The following is an 18,583-nucleotide window of genomic DNA, read 5'->3' as shown; positions in this document are numbered from 1 at the left end:
AGGGAATAATTGCAAAACCACACAAAGCAACAGTCATTTTCTTTGTGAAGGTCAGGAATGTTTTTTTTTCCAAATTATGCAACAAAAACCTCTTAATGAAACCAGAAGGACTTTGAAAGGCATTTTAGTCAGAAGTCTGATGGGTTTTTAAATGAAGCCTGAGGCTTTTTTCCTCTACGGTCGGATGTCTGACACCTGAGACCTGAGACCTGAGGTCCTAAAACATACACCGTACTAATGGTTGCCACTGAGAGCATGCTTCCTCTGATCAGTCAAGAAAGTCATTTTTCTTCTGCCATCAAGTCAAACTTGAGGAATTTGGGTGTTGTTTTTGACCAGTGTCTTTTGAAGGCCACTCAAAAAGGGCTGGTCCAACACCCTTGTTTTTATCATTTTAGAAATATCTCCAAACTGTGAAGGTTGGTGTCAAAACATGAACTTGAAATAGTTATTTATGCTTTTATCTCTTCCCGTCTAGATAATTGTAACACATTTTTCACGTTTTAACAAAAAAAAGCCTTGACCGCCTTCAGTTGGTCCAGAACTCTGCAGCGAGGCTCCTAACTGGAACCAACAGAAGAGCTCACACCACTCCTATTGTGATGTCTCTGCACTGGTTACCCATTAACTTTAGAATCCATTTTAGAATCCTGACCATAACATTCAGTGCTCATGTTCAAGCCTTTCCATCCTACATTACCAAACTGTTAAAGCCTTACCTTCTCAGTGGCCTAACAGTAGAGCATCCGCCCTGGGACTGGGAGATTAGGGTCTGTGGCGCCTAGGGCACTTGTCAGGATAACCCTCATGCGCTCCGGAGGATAAAGTGACACTGAGGAGGCTGATGTCCAGTATAGACCCAAGTGCATTTTTTTGCATTTTTACAAGTAAAAAGCTAGGCAGCAAAAATCCATACATGCCGCTCCATCCATCTCTAACTCTCCAAAAACACAGAGCTGTATTTATAACAGGTGTGATGTAAGAAGAAGAGTGGGTATGAGTATTGAAGATTTGAAATGGTAAATGATTGAGTGAATTATACCCATTTCCAACATCACATGGATTTCCTTCTTCAGGCTCGTCACCAGCCTCTCTGGAACCCTGTAGCTCTTTCGGCGCGGAGCTGCTTCCTCCTTCAATCGAATGTTGTGTTGCACCAAGTCAGTGTATCCAGGGGTGTCTTTAAAGAGTTCTGGATCGATGAGCAGAGCCACCTCTTCCTGTTGAGTCACAGATTGGTGTGATGTCTATGACGGATGACTCACCCAGGTGTCCTGGCATTAACTTCTCTGGTGTCTCTTCATCCCACACAGCACGAATCAGCAAAATCGAGTCCTGACAAGACAGAAATTCTTTCAACAAGTTCACATGGAAGGTCTGATATTTTTTAGTTCTGTCAGGCATGAACAGTTCATTGGTGAGCTTACCCACTTTCCTTGTGACTTTATAAGGACCAAACCATTTAGCAAGGAGATTGTTTTCCGAAGTGGGAAGGAGTAAGAGTGCCTGTTGGCCTGGTGTGAAGCTTCTCTCCCTAGCCTTGCGGCCGTACCACCTCATTTGGTTCTGCTGGGCTGTCATCAAGGACTCCTGTGCCAATGCAATCATTTCCTCCAAGCGTTGCCTCATCTTCACCAAATAGGCCACCACGTTCTCCCCTGTAGATGTTGGATTTTCCCAGTAGTCCTTAACTCATTCACTGCCATTGACGACTAAAGTCGTCATTTTAGATCCAACCGTTCACTGCCAATGACGACTAAAGTCGTCATTTGCATTTTTTTTTTTTTTTACTGTTTGAGCATCAGAACGAGCCCCCGCGCTGAGAGAACAAACATCTCAGCCCTAAAGCCGATCTTCATCTGCATACGACACACGTCACATGATCAGGAAACAGACCATCCATGTATTAGGAGATCGTTTTGGGCCTTTCCTGTAAAAAAAGTGAGGCGCGAACCAGAAAAGCGTCTGGCGATCACAATTCAACAACGGATTATGAAAGAACGGATAACGCTCGAAACACACGGATTCTTCCTGATGTAAGAGGTGAGTCTCCGCTTTGTTTTGGTTGTTTTGGCATCGACATCATCCTAGCGTGCAATGTTCTGTGACTCTTAACAACCAATGTTCTGTGACTCTTATAGAGCTCTTAACAACCAGGCTCCAAGCTACCTATCTGAGCTTTTATCCCCACACACCACCTCTCGGAACCTTAGATCCACATCTGAAAACCTCCTGGCTGTTCCTCGAACCAGACTGAAAACCAAAGGGGACAGGGCCTTTCAGACTATTGCACCCAGACTTTGGAACAGTCTACCTTCAAATCTCCGTCTCTCTAACGCTGTAGAGGTCTTTAAAAATCATCTAAAAAATCACCTTTTCATCCAGGCGTTCTCTCCATAAATGTTTCAGAATGATGGCTTTGTTCGGGTTCACACCTTCACTTTGTTTATACTCATGATTTTATTTTCTACGTTTATCACTGCTATTGTTTTTCTGATGTTTTTATTGGTTAGAGGTATTTGACCTGATCTTTATCATGTTGTACAGCGCTTTGTGATTCATATCTGAGAAAGGCGCTATATAAATAAACTTTTACTTACTTACTTACTTACTTACTCTTAAAAAAAACGTGAAAACGGTGAGAAACGTTGGCAGCGAAGGCTGTTAGCGATCAGGAAACGGCTGGCAGTGAATGAGTTAAGCAGGTCCAAGGGCCCTCTCACTTTGTGACCGTAGAGCAGCTCAAATGGGGAAAATCCATTTGAAGCTTGTGGCACCTCCCAGTATGCAAACAACAGGTACGGCAACCATTGGTCCCAGTCCTTTCCCGTCTGAGAAACAAACTTCCGCAGCATATTTTTCAAAGTTTGGTTACACCGTTCCACTAGCCCGTCCGTATTGGGGTGGTACGGGTTGGTCCTAATCCCCTTAAACCCTAGGAGCTTGTACACCTGCTGTAATAACTTTGACATGAAGTTTGTCCCACAGTCAGTCAAAATCTCTCTAGGAATCCCTACTCTAGAGAATAACGTTAGGCTATGCAAATAACCACTGTTCCCTGAAGGAGAGGAACGAGGTACAACGAAGGTACTATGGGACATCACGCCCTCGTGTGGCCTGGCTGAAGACACATTTAATCCCGCCTGTAAGGCAAATGAAAGTGACGCTGCGTGGAGGTCCCGCCCTGCAACCGTGTCACTCAATCCTCAGTTTGATAGCCGCTCTTCACCGAGCTGAGCTGTGAAATGGGGCAGTCCTGCATTATACCTTGCTCCTCTCCTTCAGGGAACAGTGGTTATATGCATAACCTAACATTGAAATGCCCCATGAGCAGCTGTCAAACCTGGCCTGAGATTGCAACCTAAGATGGCAAATCAGATCCAGCAGAGAGAACCGCATGGGCCACCAAAGGGGCCAAAACATCCAAGCGGTAAAACCTCATGAAGGTTTGGGGTGTAGCCCAGCTTGCAGCTGAGCAAATGTCACTAACTGAAACACCTTTAAACAGTGCCCGAGAAGCAGCCACACCTCTAGTAGAGTGTGCCCTGACCCCTAGGGGCAGCTGGGAGCCAGTGATTCTGTAACACAGTAAAATGGCCTCCACAATCCAAAGAGATAGTCTTTCCTTTGACAAAGCTTTACCCATGGAGGGTTTGGCAAAGCACACAAACAGTTGGTCTGTTTTTCTGATACTCCGAGTGTGATCTATATTAGCCTGCAGAGCACGAACCGGGCACAGACAGTGCAGTCTCCTCTGCTCCTCAGAGGCAATAGGAGGACTACTGAAGCCCGAAAGCTCTATGATCATGAAAAAGCAGTTGAGCCGGATGACCTCAGGCAAATACGCAGTATTCGGATGCATAGTGACCCTAGCTCCATCTGATGACATTTTCAGACAGGAAGGGTGAACTGAAAGAGCATAAAGATCTCCCACCCTTTAGTCGATACAAGGGCTAAGAGCATAGCTGTCTTATAAGACAAAAGCTTCATACTGATTAATTCAATAGGCTCAAATGGGGGACCACACAGAGCCTACAGCACCAAAGTGAGGTCCCAAGAAGGGGCAGACAATCTAATAATGGGTCTCAGTCTGGGAGCCCCTTTCATGAACTGAACGGCTAAAGGGTGAGCGCCAGGAGAAACTCCATTAAAGGATTCATGGCAAGCCGAAATGGCTGCCAGGTAGACTTTTAAAGTGGAGAATGACAAGCCCTTGTCCAGCAGATCCTGTAGAAACGACAGAATGTCCACAATGGAGCTCTGTGAGGGAACTACTGACCAGCTTAGACACCACACTTAAAAAGCCTCCCACTCATAGGCATATAAACCCCTAGTGGAGCATGTTCTTGAGCTCTGAATAGTATTCACCATAGCTGGGGGAAGACCTTTAGCTAACAGGTTGGACCTTTCAGTATGCAGGCTTGCAGCTTCCACAGATGGGGGTGAGGGTGCAGCACTTCCCTTTGTGCCTGTGACAGAAGGTCCTGTCTGATGGAGAGTTTCCATGGGGGGCTATCATCAGACTGATGATCTCCGGGTATCGAGACTTTGTGGGCCACTGAGGGGCCACCAAAATCAGAGACGTGCTCGACCTGCGTACTCTCTCCAGTACTGCTGGAATCAGTTCCACTGGCAGAAAAGCGTAGAGCGTTGGGCCAAGGGTGCCCCAGAACATCCAATCCCATTGGAACTGTCTGATCCGTCAGGGAAAAGAACAGGGGACAGTGTGTGTTTGCGCTTGATGCAAACAGATCCACTACTGCCCTGCCTAACCTTAGCCAAATCTGAGACACCACCTTGGGGTGGAGCCTCCATTCCTTTGACCGAGGTCCGCCCCTGGAGAGCAAGTCTGCCCCATGGTTGAGGTACCTGAGGACATAAACTGCTTTAAAAGGCAGGAGATTCAGATTGCACCAGTGCAGCAATGTGTGGGCCAGATTCAGTAGAGGAAGAGAGCGTGTTCCTCCATTTCTGTTTACGTATGACACCACGGTTGTGCTGTTGGTGCGCACTAGCATATGTTGTCCTCTCAGGAGATGACTGAAGTGTTTCAGGGCCAGAAACACGGTTAACAGTTCCAGAAAGTTGATATGTAACCTTGACTGGGTCGAGGACCATACCCCCCTCACCGCTAAACCCCCACACAGAGCCCCCCAGCCTCTAAGGGAAGCATCTGTGGTCACCACAATGTATTCTGACACCCTCATGATAGGGGAACCCTGGCAGAACATCCCTGGTTCTCTCCATGGGAGGAGAGCTACCATGCAGGCTCTGGTGACCATTAACCTACGGCGGAGATGGTGAAGGATGGAGATGATGAGAGCGGACCCAATGCTGGAAATGTCGCATTTTTAACAGTGCAAGAGGCACCACGGCTATGGAGGAAGCCATCATCCCCAGCAGCTGTAGAGCTGTGCAGAGTGTCACTCTGGCTCCCAGCTGAAAGCGTGCTAAGCAACTGAGTAGCGCGGCTATTCACTGGTCCGAGAGACATGCTCTGCTTGACTGAGAGCAAATTTCCAGCCCGAGGAAGGAACTCTGACTCGGAACTAGAGAACTCTTTCTGTAGTTCATGGAAAACCCAGGGCTTGAACGTGGGAAAGTACCTGTGCAGTGTGAGCTTCTGCCTGTGTTCGGGAACTCGCTACTTGAGCCCAGTCGTCTAGGTAAGCGAGGATCCAGATGCCCTCCTCCCTGAGGGGGGGCTAGTGCGACTTCCACACATTTCGAAAAGGTGCGGGGAGCTAGAGCTAACCCAAAAGGCAGAACCATGTACTCGTAGGCCTTCCCTTCAAAAGCAAAGCTCAGGAACTGCCTGTGATCGGGCACATAAAGATCGGGCATCCACATAAAGATCATGAATGCTCTTAAAGGGCCGGTCATGCAGAAAGTATTGAAAAAACTATTAATAGACTAGTAAAATAGTAATAAATATGTCTCTGCATTTTAGCAGTACTACTTAAAATGAAATCATTGTGAAAATCTTCTCCCAATTATGTGATTTATGACTATTCAAATAAACTCTAATTTGATTTGACTATAAATTGGACATAAATAGAACTTCAAAGTTCTATTTATATTGTCCTCCATGAGATGCTGTTTGTAAAGTTACACAGTTAAAATTAACAATAATATTGGTTATTTAGCCTGTCATATGAGGAATTAAAAGGGAATTAATATTTCAAAGTCATTGTTTATTCATTGAGAAATGTTTCGACTTCAAACTATTTGGTAGAACATTTAACATTTATAAAAACATGTATTCTCAGTTTGCAAGTGAAATATTTAGCTAAAAGTGAAATATTTTGGTAAGAAGATAGATATTTGGTTTGTAAACAAAATAGTTAATTAGTTAAATATTTTGTTTGGATGCTAAATATATGTTTAAGAAGGTAAATATTTAGTTTGCAATCAAAGTATTTAGTTAAAAAGTTAAATATTTAGTTTGGATGATAAATATATACTTAAAGTTAAATATTTAGTTAAGAAGGTAAGAACTTAATTTGTAAACAAAATATTTCATAATTAATTATGAATAATTAATTATTTTTCAGAACAAATTTTCAGAAATGTACAGTAGAATTAAATACAAATAATCATAAGTTAGTGTTTGTGGAAACTTTAATATAGATATTCTAAATGCACACAATCATACACAAATAATTTATTAATTATGTGTTTTGTTACAGATTCCGTCCAACAATTACACACCCTAACAGGATAGCTATAAATACTGCAACTCGTATTAACAACATATTAACAAATAGTTACGGAAGGAAATACTGTATATGATGAAGGGTTGTCACGATACTAAAATTTAAACTCGATTCGATACTGGGGAAAAAACTCGATGCTCGATTTCGATACTATTTAAAAACACCAATTTATTGAACAAGTTTATTCAAAAAATAACATTCCTCAATTTATATTGCAAAAATAAAATGTTAAGAATTAAGTGTGTAAAGTGCTTAACCTTTCAAGTATCAGCATTTTTTTAAATGTGCATACAAAAACTGGCGAAAGTTAACACTTTAAATCATGAATTGTCTCACTCACTTAAACTCTGTTTAAGATGCATTTTTGTCATAAGATGTAATGCCATATGTTTTGTTCTGTACTTTTGAACAACTCTGCTGGTCAATAAAGGGAGAAAACGAATTTCTCCACATTAGGACAAAGGTACATCTACTGGTAATCTTAATAAAAACAGATTGGCGCACGGCAGTGACGTCATTAAAAGCGCCGGTTAGATTAGCCGCGGCTAGTCTGTTCATGCCTAGAAATCCCAGACCCGCTCCAAACGAACAGGGGAATCATGTCAATGATTCCTAACAAAACCTTTCGACATTGAGATGTTTTGGTGCAGATAATGTCTTATTTCGAGGCTGCACCATGGGTGCCCGTCCGCACCCGTTATATGGTTATACACTGATGGCGATTCGCTGATGGATCTAAATACCCCGGGGAATCCAAGTAGCACCAAAGTTGTCAGCGTGAGTAAATAAACGCACTGCATGCTAGAAATTAAGTCCAGGTTGCAATAAACGGGAGTTTTCCTTTAAGCACATAAGCGTGAATATACAACTACGTGTCGGACTTGGTACGCTAATTAAGTTGGGCTGTGAAGCGCCTCCCAAATTTGCTGTTTATGTTTTTGTTTATTTATTTGGCAGACAAAACTTGGATCGGAGACAACTCGTGTGGGAAATTGCAATGTAGCCATGCGGCGTCTTCTTCTTCTGTTTGTCTGGGAGGCGAAGCTGCATTACGGCATCTGGCTGTCGTGTGTGTCGGTGTACTTGAAGAAGGCTGTGTATAATAGTCCATAATATCGATACCACAGGGATGGAATATCTAATTTAGATGCCACTTTTAACATCGATTTATATCTAGGTATCGATTTTTTTGACAACACTAATATGATGTCAGCATTTTCCCCACATTTTCTAGATACTGCACCAGTACGATCTCTAAAAGACCTCAAATGGTCAATTAAGTTATTTTATCTCACCTTTCTCTGTCTCCTTTCTTTTTTAAATGTATTGTAAAAATATTTCCTAGTTGGTGTGGTGATAAAACAGTTTATGAAAATGTCCATAAATGTCTTTTTTTATATTAATATTCATTATTGATTAATAGTTCTCTCTGTTTTAATGTTAGGTTTCTACCAAGTGTTAGAGATTTTTTGGGGTGTTAACTTAATCAAGTGGTCTTTTTTCCTTTTTACTAAGTACTTTTTAGAATACCAGGATAGGAAGGATGGTGTAGGTTTACGTTTATTAGATTGATACATAAATATTACCAACAAGAAAGTGTATGTTGGTGTGTGTCAGAAACAGCGTAAGGCTTAATGTCTTTTCCAAAAAAACAGGTGATGGGCCGGTCTCCAGTCAAAATGCCCGGGCTGAATTTTTGTCCCAGTCCAGCCCTGCCCGTATCTCATTGATGAGGGGGGTCAGTGGGCTGTCGGGTGGGACACTTGCTCCAAGGTCCGCCAGGCAAAGTGACTGGTAGGTCTGGAGCATGGTGGAAGAGCTGAGGATGCGGGCAGTGGTGGCCTGCGCACGGTAAATCTTCTCCAGTTGTGCAGCTGAGAAGCGGCATGGCTTAGAGGGTAGATTAGTTTGTCCACTAACTCCGTTATTGCAGGTCGAAGCCAGGTAAGCCCTGAGGAAGAACTCAGGAATGACAGTGATGCTGTCACTTCTAAGTGGAGGGCAGGGCCTCCACGCAGCGTCACTTTCATTTGGCTTACAGGCGTGATTAAATATGTCTTCAGCCAGGCCACACGAGGGCATGATGTCCCATAGTACCTTCGTTGTACTGAGTGAATCGACTGAAAGGGAACTGCACTAAAACGTTAGTAACATTCTTGGCCTTCACTGTTTTGAAAGGGAATACTTCTGGGTATCGAGTTCCATAGTCACAGAGAACTAATATGAATCTATACCCTGTATCACTACACTCTAAAGGCCTCACTATGTCCATACCAAGTCTCTCAAATGGTGTTTCCATGATGGGTAGAGGCTGCAACATTGCCCGAGGCCAGGCGCGTTGCAAGCTTTTCAAAAGTGTGGGGGATGTTGTCTGTGCCTAAAATAATTTCATGTTATTCATCTTGTTAGTTTAATTTCCATAATAGCGGAGCAGGTGTGAATTTTAGACGCGTCACTCATGTCTCCGTTTAAAAACATATTTAAACTGTTCAGAATACAAATCCAGGCTCTGTCTCGTTAGATTGGTGTAAATAAAGTTTGTGCTGAATGAAACTTTACATTAATCCATGTTGAAAAGAAAATGATCCGATTAAATCGTTTCCCCCTCATTTTACAGTCAGTACAGCGCAGTGTGCATGGCTCTGGGGTTCATCAAGTTTAGTTGTTTCTCTTTGCAACAATCTTCACAGGAAGGCAAAACAGTTAAATGGCAGGTTACAGATATTTCCATTTGACTGTTGATTTTGTTGGATAAACTCAAGGATGTTGGTTGTTTTGAAAGAATTACCCCGACGCACACTGATGCAAACACAGATGAGCTGACATTTTAATCGTTACGCACATCGCGGAGGTAACTAAATCAATCAAGAAATGATTCCCATCAGAACATCAGAGCTTTATACTGGACACTGTGCTCAGCGTGGCTCGGAGCGCACACGGTGGACAGTGAGCTGAAGATCTGTAGAGGGGTTCACAGCACAGTGCAGAACCACGACGCATGCAATAAGATTTCTTCCCACTGAAGCGGTCTGAAAAGCCGGTCTCTCTGAGGGATGTGTCACTTGGAAAAATGTTCGCTGATTATGAAACTTTGGCTGAATAAACTTTGGCTGAATAGCGCCTGTTCCCGTCTCTAATATGGAGACGCATGACGCATCCAGTCTGAGGCAGAATAGCCTCTTCAGCTCAGAAAGCACCTGTAGAGACGTTTGATCACGCACCAAGTTTATGTGGAGCAGAAGCGGTCGGGCCACGGCAGGTGAAATGTTCCTAGCCTACATGAAGTGTAACGGTTTAATTGTAACATTAATATGTTACTGGACATGCTGGTCTGGTTGGTTAGACCAGTGTTTGAAGTGGAAAACACACACACGGACACACCATTTAAAATAATGCTGATAGCGTGGACTAGAAGACAGGTGATGGTGTACGTATTTAAATGATGATCAGGCTGCTGTAAAATGTAATCTCCATCCACATCCAGACAGAATTATCCTCTATTCTGTCTCTATTTGCTCTGCTCTTGTCTGGGCTGACGTAGCTGACGGTGCGCGCGGCGCGCCTAACTAGCGGCTGTGATGCACATTTTACGCATTTGGAGAGATGGGCTGGATGCTTTGCTTTTACTGGAAGATGGTCCACTTAACGCATGGGTGTAGACTACATATTAATGACAAATGAATGAAAATTAAATTGTGAGTTTTTACTTCATATTTTAGAAATAAAAATGACGGGGGAACACATTTATGACGTCTTTTTAAACTAAAATTTCTAACGTGACCTGCCTGCTTCACTTAAGTCACTGCTTATTAAGTTCTGTCCAAAGTTACCGTGGCCCACCCAAAAATGAAAACCTGGCGCCGTGCCTGTTATAAACCTCTGCAAATTGTTGTTCTTCACTTTATCAAACTCAGACTTTGTACAGCTAATGTCAAGATGTAAAATTATGAATTCAGTCGAGCTCTTCCGTCCCTCCCTCTCCTGCTCTCCTTGAAACCCGACATTGGCTATCAGAAGAGGGAGGTGAAGAAGGAGATGAGGCACAGAGTGAGTGCGACGTAAAGAAACCAGACTGGTGTGGAGGTGAGCAAAACAGCTGGAAAAGTGAGGGTGTTGAATCCCCCACATCCCCCACGGGTGCGACGCCCATGCCCGAGGCACTCTGCATGAGGAGGTAAGTTGACAAATTTCACATGAACTGCAAAATTTGGAGATGTCATTATACATGCCTGGCCAAACAAACCTGCTGGCAACCCTACACAAGGTCTTCTGGAAAGCCATGTGGCCAGCCCAAGGAACAGAATGTCCCAACTCCATTACCTTGGATCTGAACTGTTTAGGCAAAGCCAAAGCTTCTACTGTCCCCTCACTCTGGTACAATATGTTGTTTTTAATGACATTTGTTGCATCTTCTAAACATCCTAAGCTACCTTGCTTTTCTCCCTCAACCTCTATCACCTTCTTTAACCATGGTTTCAGGGTGACATCTTCCTTCTGTAACTTAGCTACATCAGAAGGGAGATTTAACTCCACTGGCTGAAGAGAAATGTTTGAACTTTCTATCTGTTTAAACACCATTTCTCCTCAGTTTCTTCTTTGTGCTTTTGATTTCCTAGGTTTGCCTTTCCCAGCTTCAAGATCTTCACCCCAGAATGGCATTTCCTTTAAGGTCTCACTAGCACTCTGAGATCTGGTCACAACCATGTTAAACCCTGTAGGTGGATTGGCTACTCTCAGTGAGACTGCAGACAAATGCTTAGATAGATCTAGCTCTACTGATTATTTTTCTGCCTCTTGCACTAAATCTAGCAGGATTGGTACATAATTACCCAAAATCACCTCAAATGGCTAATTTGGAGCTAAAGCCATTGGCAGCAAAAAAGTCTGACCACCAGCAATTAAATACACATCTGCCATAGAATACTGATGTCTGTCACCATGAACACAGCTAATACTGACTTTATCCTCCCTCCATTTTTCTCATTGTTCTCTGGATATTAGGTCAGCAGAAACCATGGACTGAAATCCACCTGTATCTATGCCACAACCCGATGACCATTAATTAGTACTACTGTGGTAAGTGCTTTCTGGGTGGTCACATCAGAATTGGGCGACCCAGGTCTAGGTACTGCACAGTAAAGGGAAGGGTTAGACTTTTTGGTTAGATAATAATAATAATAATATATTTTATTTAAAAACGCCTTTCAGAACACCCAAGGTCACTTGACAAAAAATATGTTCAGAAAATACATTAAAAAAGCAATAAAACCACAATAAAATGCAAAGAAGAGGAGGACATGAATACTGAGTGTGGCCTAACTCATTACACAAATAACATCTTACCTGGGCCTTTGAAAACTCTTAGGACGATTTGGCTTATGATACTTATTAGCTGTAAACTGCCTTGGTTTAGACCCAGCCCTATGTGGACCAAAACCTCTTTCACCCCCATTGGACTCACTCTGTGCTTGGTCTCTGGGTCCATTGTCTCTGTCCACGGCGCTCAAGAACTGTGTAGAATCTTGTCCAAGGATTGCCACCAGATCCTTTTCTTGCAGCCAAGAAAACCTCAGCCAGCTCCGCTGTTCTCTGCGCCGTCTTGGGGTCCCGCTCATGGATCTACGCTTCTAGGTCTAGATGAACCATCATCAGGAACTGCTCCAAAATTAGCGTCTCTGAGATCTGTTGTTTTGAAGATTCATCAGGTTTTACCCACTTTGAGAACAGATCCTTCAGCCTCACATACAGCTCATTAGGAGTTTCTTCTGGAACTATCTGTGTAGACCGAAATCTTCGACGGTATGTTTCTGAAGTGATTTAATATTTCTCTATCATAGCTGCTTGTACTTTATCATAGTCTTCAGAATCAGAAATGTCCATATGCACATATGCACTTCGGGCCTTACCAGTCAGCAAAGCCACCAGACGGAGAGCCCATTCCTCTCTTGGGCATTTACAGACTTGAGCCGTCCTTTCTAAAGTGGTCAAAAAAGGTTCAATGTCATCTTGTGGTGATAATGGCAACAACTTTGGCTCTCTGTGGAATATTGACTCTCTGTGATGTCTGTCCTGGTCAGCATTACTGAATCTTCCTCTTGATCAGGTGGTCTTTGGATAACTTGATGCACCAAAGACTGGATTTCTCTGAATTGGTGCTGCATATTCTTCCATCTCAAGTCTTTGTCTTGCTGCTTCCTTTTCCAGATGCTGCTCTCTGGTTGCTTGAGGCTTTGCAAGAACCTTCACCAGCTCTGCCAATTCCTCCAACTGCTTCTCAGTGGTGCCCATTCCTGCAACTCCATGATCAACAGATGCACTTGACTCCACATCAGGCTCTTCATGTCACTCTGTCTGGGCTTTCCTTGTTTGCATCTCTGTGGTCATCCTCAGTACATTACGCAGGCAAACTCCTGACACCAATTGTGGCACCTAGGGCACTTGTTTCTCCACCTTGCCACACTGACGAGGGCCCCGGCGGGATTCGATCCCCAGACTCCCGGGTGAGAGTCATGCTCGCTAACCAGTCAGCCAAAGGGACATCCCCTTGGCCAAGTAGCCAGGGCGCATGATCAACTGGGACACTGTGACAGGACGATCACACTGCCACATCTTCCCCCTCTTTCCACAAGCATGTCCTCGTGCTCCCACGCAGGGTGCCACAAACTTCACATCCATGGACCTACTTAACAGTACTACATGGATCCTGCCAACAACGCCAAACGTGGTAAGGTGGAGAAACGAGGGCCTGGGTGGGATTCGATCCCCAGACTCCTGGGTGAGAGTCACGCATGCTAACCAGTCAGCCAAAGGGACATCCCCTTGGCCAAGTAGCCAGGGCGCATGATCAATCGGGACACAGTGACAGGACGATCACACTGCCACAAATGTAAGGGATAGTCAATCCATTAGCAGCCTTAAGCTGCAGCCAGTGACAGGACTTCAAATGGTCTATCCCCCAAGGCACAAAATCCTGCCGGAGAAAGCCTTCCATAACTGATGATACCATGAAACCGGTATCCAATAAACACTAAACCAATATCCCCCCATTTTTACATCCACGTGAGGGCACTCTGCGACCAACTTAGAGGCACCCACCCGGTCATCTGTCATCAGTTCTGAGCCAGTGACTGCACCCCCCCAAACTGTGGCTCTGCAGCTCGGCAGGCACTAGTTTTCCAACTGCCCACCAGGTGGCAGTGGGGGCTGAGCGGTCTGGGGACGGGCGACCCGCACCCCATCACACTCCCGAGCAAAATGTCCTATTTGTTGACACCGGCGGCACACTATGGGGCCCCGATTCACGGGGCGAGGCTTTTTCTTAACAACCTGCGTTGAAGAAATGCTTTGAGTGAGTTTATTTATTTGGTCGTGCTGGAGCTTTAATAGCTTCTTTAACTCACTCAGCTCAGTAGCTTGGGATGGATCAACTGCTGCCGGAGGACACTGCACCCCATATTGGAGACCTAACACCTGGGGGATTAAAGGCCTGCAGCCACGAAAGCTTGGTTTATGCTTGACGCATTCACTTTCCGCTTGGTGATGCGGCTCGCGGCTGGAACGCGCTTCACAACTCACAGCGTTTATGGTTCATGAGGCTTGTCTCTGCGGTGAGCCAATATTCTCCCAAACTGAACGGGGCAGCATGGAGCTCTACGGCATGCATCCAACACTACACCATAGTAGAAGTAAAAATTACTGTTGTTTACAACATGGCATTCCAGCGTTTTTTAACAGCGTCCTCGTCTTTTCCGACAGTGCGAGCTATTTCTCTCCAAGAATTATTAACAACATGTTGATCACGGCGATCTTTGAGAGCTGAATCATACAAATGTCTGTATTTACGAACCTCTGCCATACTAGTTCTTGCCGGTCCGCCATGTTTTTCCGCGTCCGACCGTCCGCATGGTTAGAAAATTTCCTAAGTGCGAGTGGCAGAAATTTTGGGCCGTGCGGAGGCGCGGTTGTTAAAATGACGCAAAATGATGCAACTTTTCTGCGCTGAGCCGTGCGGACCTCGCGGACGCGTCAAGCGTAAACCAACCTTAACACCTCCCATCAAACCCTCACGCTCCCACCGGATTGCCTCAGCTCTCACATCCAGTAGTGTTGCCGTGGCCATCCCTCTCACAAACTGCTTCAACTCACGACGCAGGGAACTGTTGCTCACATGTTCAATAAACTGGTCTCTTAGCAACACCTCAGCATTAGCCATTCCGCTGGGGGCCTGTTTCTCTTGCTGACGCCGTGAGAAAAATGCCTCCTGCAAAGCAACATAGGAGTCAGTGTACCCATACAGCTCCTGAAAAATAGTGTGTTATTTTAGCTGGGTCCTCCTTATCACTCCTCGGGCGAAACTTTATCTCCTCACAAGCCTCCCCACTCAGGTGGTCAAACATTAAATATGCCTGGTTAACCCCAGATACATGACACACTCTCATAGTCGCCTGCACCTCCCCAAGCCACTCAGGTAACCCCATGCCCCCTTTTCCACTAAAAACTGGGCATTTACACTCCCGGGGGATAAAAACCAGTTTCTCCCTTACAGGGACCTCAACTCTGGAGGAGCTAGGTTGAGGAGCGACTGCAGATGGAGAAGTAACCCTGCTTGTGCTGGCTACAGCATTTTCTTGCTGCAACCGGTAATTTTCCATCTGTAACTGTTGGATCATGTCCTTCAGTTCCTGAACAGTTTGCTCCATCACTTACCCCCAAGGACTGGAACTGTATCACCTCAAAATAAAACTCTGCTGTTCTGCTTCTTCCAACCTGCTAAAAACAACAATAATAATTAAAACAATTAAATTAGTTCAAATAAATCAATAAAAACAATCCCTATTAGCATGTAACTAGGAGCCCACGTCTTTGCCTTTTTTTTTATCGCAGAATCCTGCCAACAATGCCAAATGTGGCATCCGGGGTTGGCTGTAGTTGCCAGTAACACACAACACCACCTGGGGAGTTGCACCCCAGGAAATAAGGACACACAGGCCCACTCTACAGATCAGGCAGGAGACATGGTCTGACCAAAGACATGCTTTTATTAAAATATAAAAGGGGAAAAAAATACTAAATTAATCTGAACAGGCTGAAGCTTACCAGGGCCCAATTCGGCCAACCAAACAAAACACACCAAATCAAACTAAAGTCGCCCGTCACAGTGCCATGCATCCAGGAGATGCACAATGAAGGAACACACACACGTGGAAAACTCCCACTACCAAGGCCGATGGTGCCCACTGGGAGCAAGCAGCCTGCAATAAAAGAAAGAAACTGTTAAAAACAAAACCAATGAACAGTTGGATAAACATATTAAAAAGATGGACAGCCTGCTCGTTCACCAGCCAGGAGTTGCATGGTGGCACAGTGGTTAGCACTGTTGCCTCGCAACACGAAGGTCGCAGGTTCGAAACTCGGCTGTGGCCTTTCTGCGTGGAGTTGCGTGTTCTCCCCATGCATGCGTGGGTTTTCTCCGGGTACTCCGGTTTCCCCCACAGATCACAACATGCCATATAGGTAAAAAAAAAAATGTGTAAGTCGCTTTGGGTAAAAGCATCTGCTAAGCACATAAACATAAAATAAAAATAAAGTTAAATATCTGTAATGAAATGGATTACAGTTTTTTAATGAGCCATAAGGCGTAGGATTCCATAGGAAATATGAAATCCACCTTACGGATCGCAGGGTTATTTAAACCAGAAGATGGGATCTTTTTATTGCAGGGATTAGATAACCGTTATGTATTCACTCAGAGACAACAGAATAGAGAGAGTCAAGTTTAAAAGTTAAGAATTTTATTACTAACAAATTAAACTAGACTGACTTTAAAACTAAATGTGTAGTGTAAGTAAAATGGATGAGACAGTGAATGGATGATGTGTGATGTTAAATCAGAACCAACAAATCTGAAGAAGTGATTGTTCTGACGGGAACTGAAGATGTTGTTTTCGCATTAAGCTTTGGTTCGGAAGTTCAGAAACACATGAGACACCATCATGCCGGTCTACCTACCCTTCGGGAAGTCCTCTGTAGATCAGGAATATCGAGGTCCAGTGGACCCTCTCTGGAACCGAGCCGGTAGGAAAAGCCGCGGTTCCGATCAAACCCGTCTTGAGATACTTCCGGGCACACGACAAGTTATTGGCGTCTGGTGAGACCCAATCCGGGGTCCGGATGATTAAGCTTTTGTTCTGAAAGAAACTGCTGCCGCTGGTTGGTATAGCGACTGGATTTTTCAGCTTGTCGTTGTTCTTTCGGTTAAAGAGTTGAGATCAGGATTGGCAACTCTGTCACTTTCTCTGGAACGCTTTGAACTGGCGTTCGAGCTGACGTGGCATAGTTTTATACTTCGGATGTTATGGTTTACTGTCGAATGAAAAATTACCAAACACCATCAGAAGCACGCCTCCGTCAGATCTGTAAGATTCTGATTGGATCAGTGAAAGGAATGTGTTATGTCTTTTTAACACTAAGTGAAATGAGTCCTGTTGGAACACTTAAAGTCATATTACTTATTATATTCTATGGGATTATAATAAAGTAATTAATATTTTGATTTCACAGCTCGGTCACATCTTATTTATTGACTAACACTTTGATGGATTAGCTTTATTAAAATAGAGTTCTTTGATTAATTAAAAGAAAAGAGTTCATTCTTTGTTCTTCTGTTGAGCTGAAAATAAGCAGGTTAGAAGGAATGCATGAGACCTTGAGACCACTATCTCATGCAGACTAGTCTTGAGCAAAGAAGGGAAAAATAAGAGTCATTCCGTTCCAAGGTCAAGGTCACATTTATTTCTAAAGCACACTTATTATTGCTTCTGCAACCCAAAGTGCTGTACAACACAGAAGATAAAATCGCAAACAAGTATAACTAAAAACCATAAAACCATAAAAATCAGCAAGTTAGGATAAAAACAACATTACATCACACAATTATAAAATCAATAAAAATGGGAAAGAATGACAATGACAAAATAAAATCATCCTACATAAAAGCCAGGTTGAATAAATGAGTTTTAAGCAAGGACTTAAAAACACCCAGACTTTGTGAGGTCCTGATCTGCAGAGGAAGACTGTTCCAGAGTGTAGGGCCGGCCACAGAAAAAGCCCTATCTCCTCTCGTCTTTAGGCGAGCCTTTGGAACTGATAATAAAAACTGTGAGCCCAACCGCAAATTCCTGGTAGGATTGTAGGGTGACAATAAATCATCTATATAGGGGGGGGGGGGGGGGGGGGGGGGGGAACCATAAAGTGATTTGTAAACAAAGAGCAACAATTTAAACTGAATCCTGTAATGCACTGGGAGCCAGTGAAGGGAAGCAAGCACTGGAGAGATGTGATCATGCTTCCTTGTACCTGTAGGGCATTCCTAATCCATAGTACAGGGAATTGCAGTAATCTAGTTGACAGGAGACAAAGAGATGAATAACATGTTCAAAGACATTTTCCGGTAAATGGCACTTAACCTTTGCAAGTTGCCTCAAGGGATAAAAACCAGACTGGACCACTGCACTTATCTGTCTGTCCAATTTAAACGAACCATCCATAAAAAAAAACCAGGTGTTTCACATAAGGCTTTACAAAATCTGAAAGGGAACCAAGTGGGCTCACTGCACCCTTTAACAGGCCAAAAACTAAAATCTCTCTCTTCAGGTCATTCAATTTCATCAAATTAATTGACATCCATTGCTTCAAATCAACTAAGCAGGCCATTAAAGAAACAGCTGAATCCAGGATGAGTGGGAGATATATCTGAAGGTCATCAGCAAAGCAATGAAAATTAATGTTGTGTCTGGCAAAGATAGAGGACAATGGTAAAATATACAGTGAGAAAAGTGTTGGCCCTAAAATGGAACCTTGTGGAACAC

This window comes from Nothobranchius furzeri, chromosome 17, assembly GCF_043380555.1.
Source record: "Nothobranchius furzeri strain GRZ-AD chromosome 17, NfurGRZ-RIMD1, whole genome shotgun sequence".
Taxonomy (NCBI): Eukaryota; Metazoa; Chordata; class Actinopteri; order Cyprinodontiformes; family Nothobranchiidae; genus Nothobranchius; species Nothobranchius furzeri.
The sequence above is the reverse complement of the archived record's forward strand: the minus strand, read 5'-3'. Positions refer to the sequence as shown.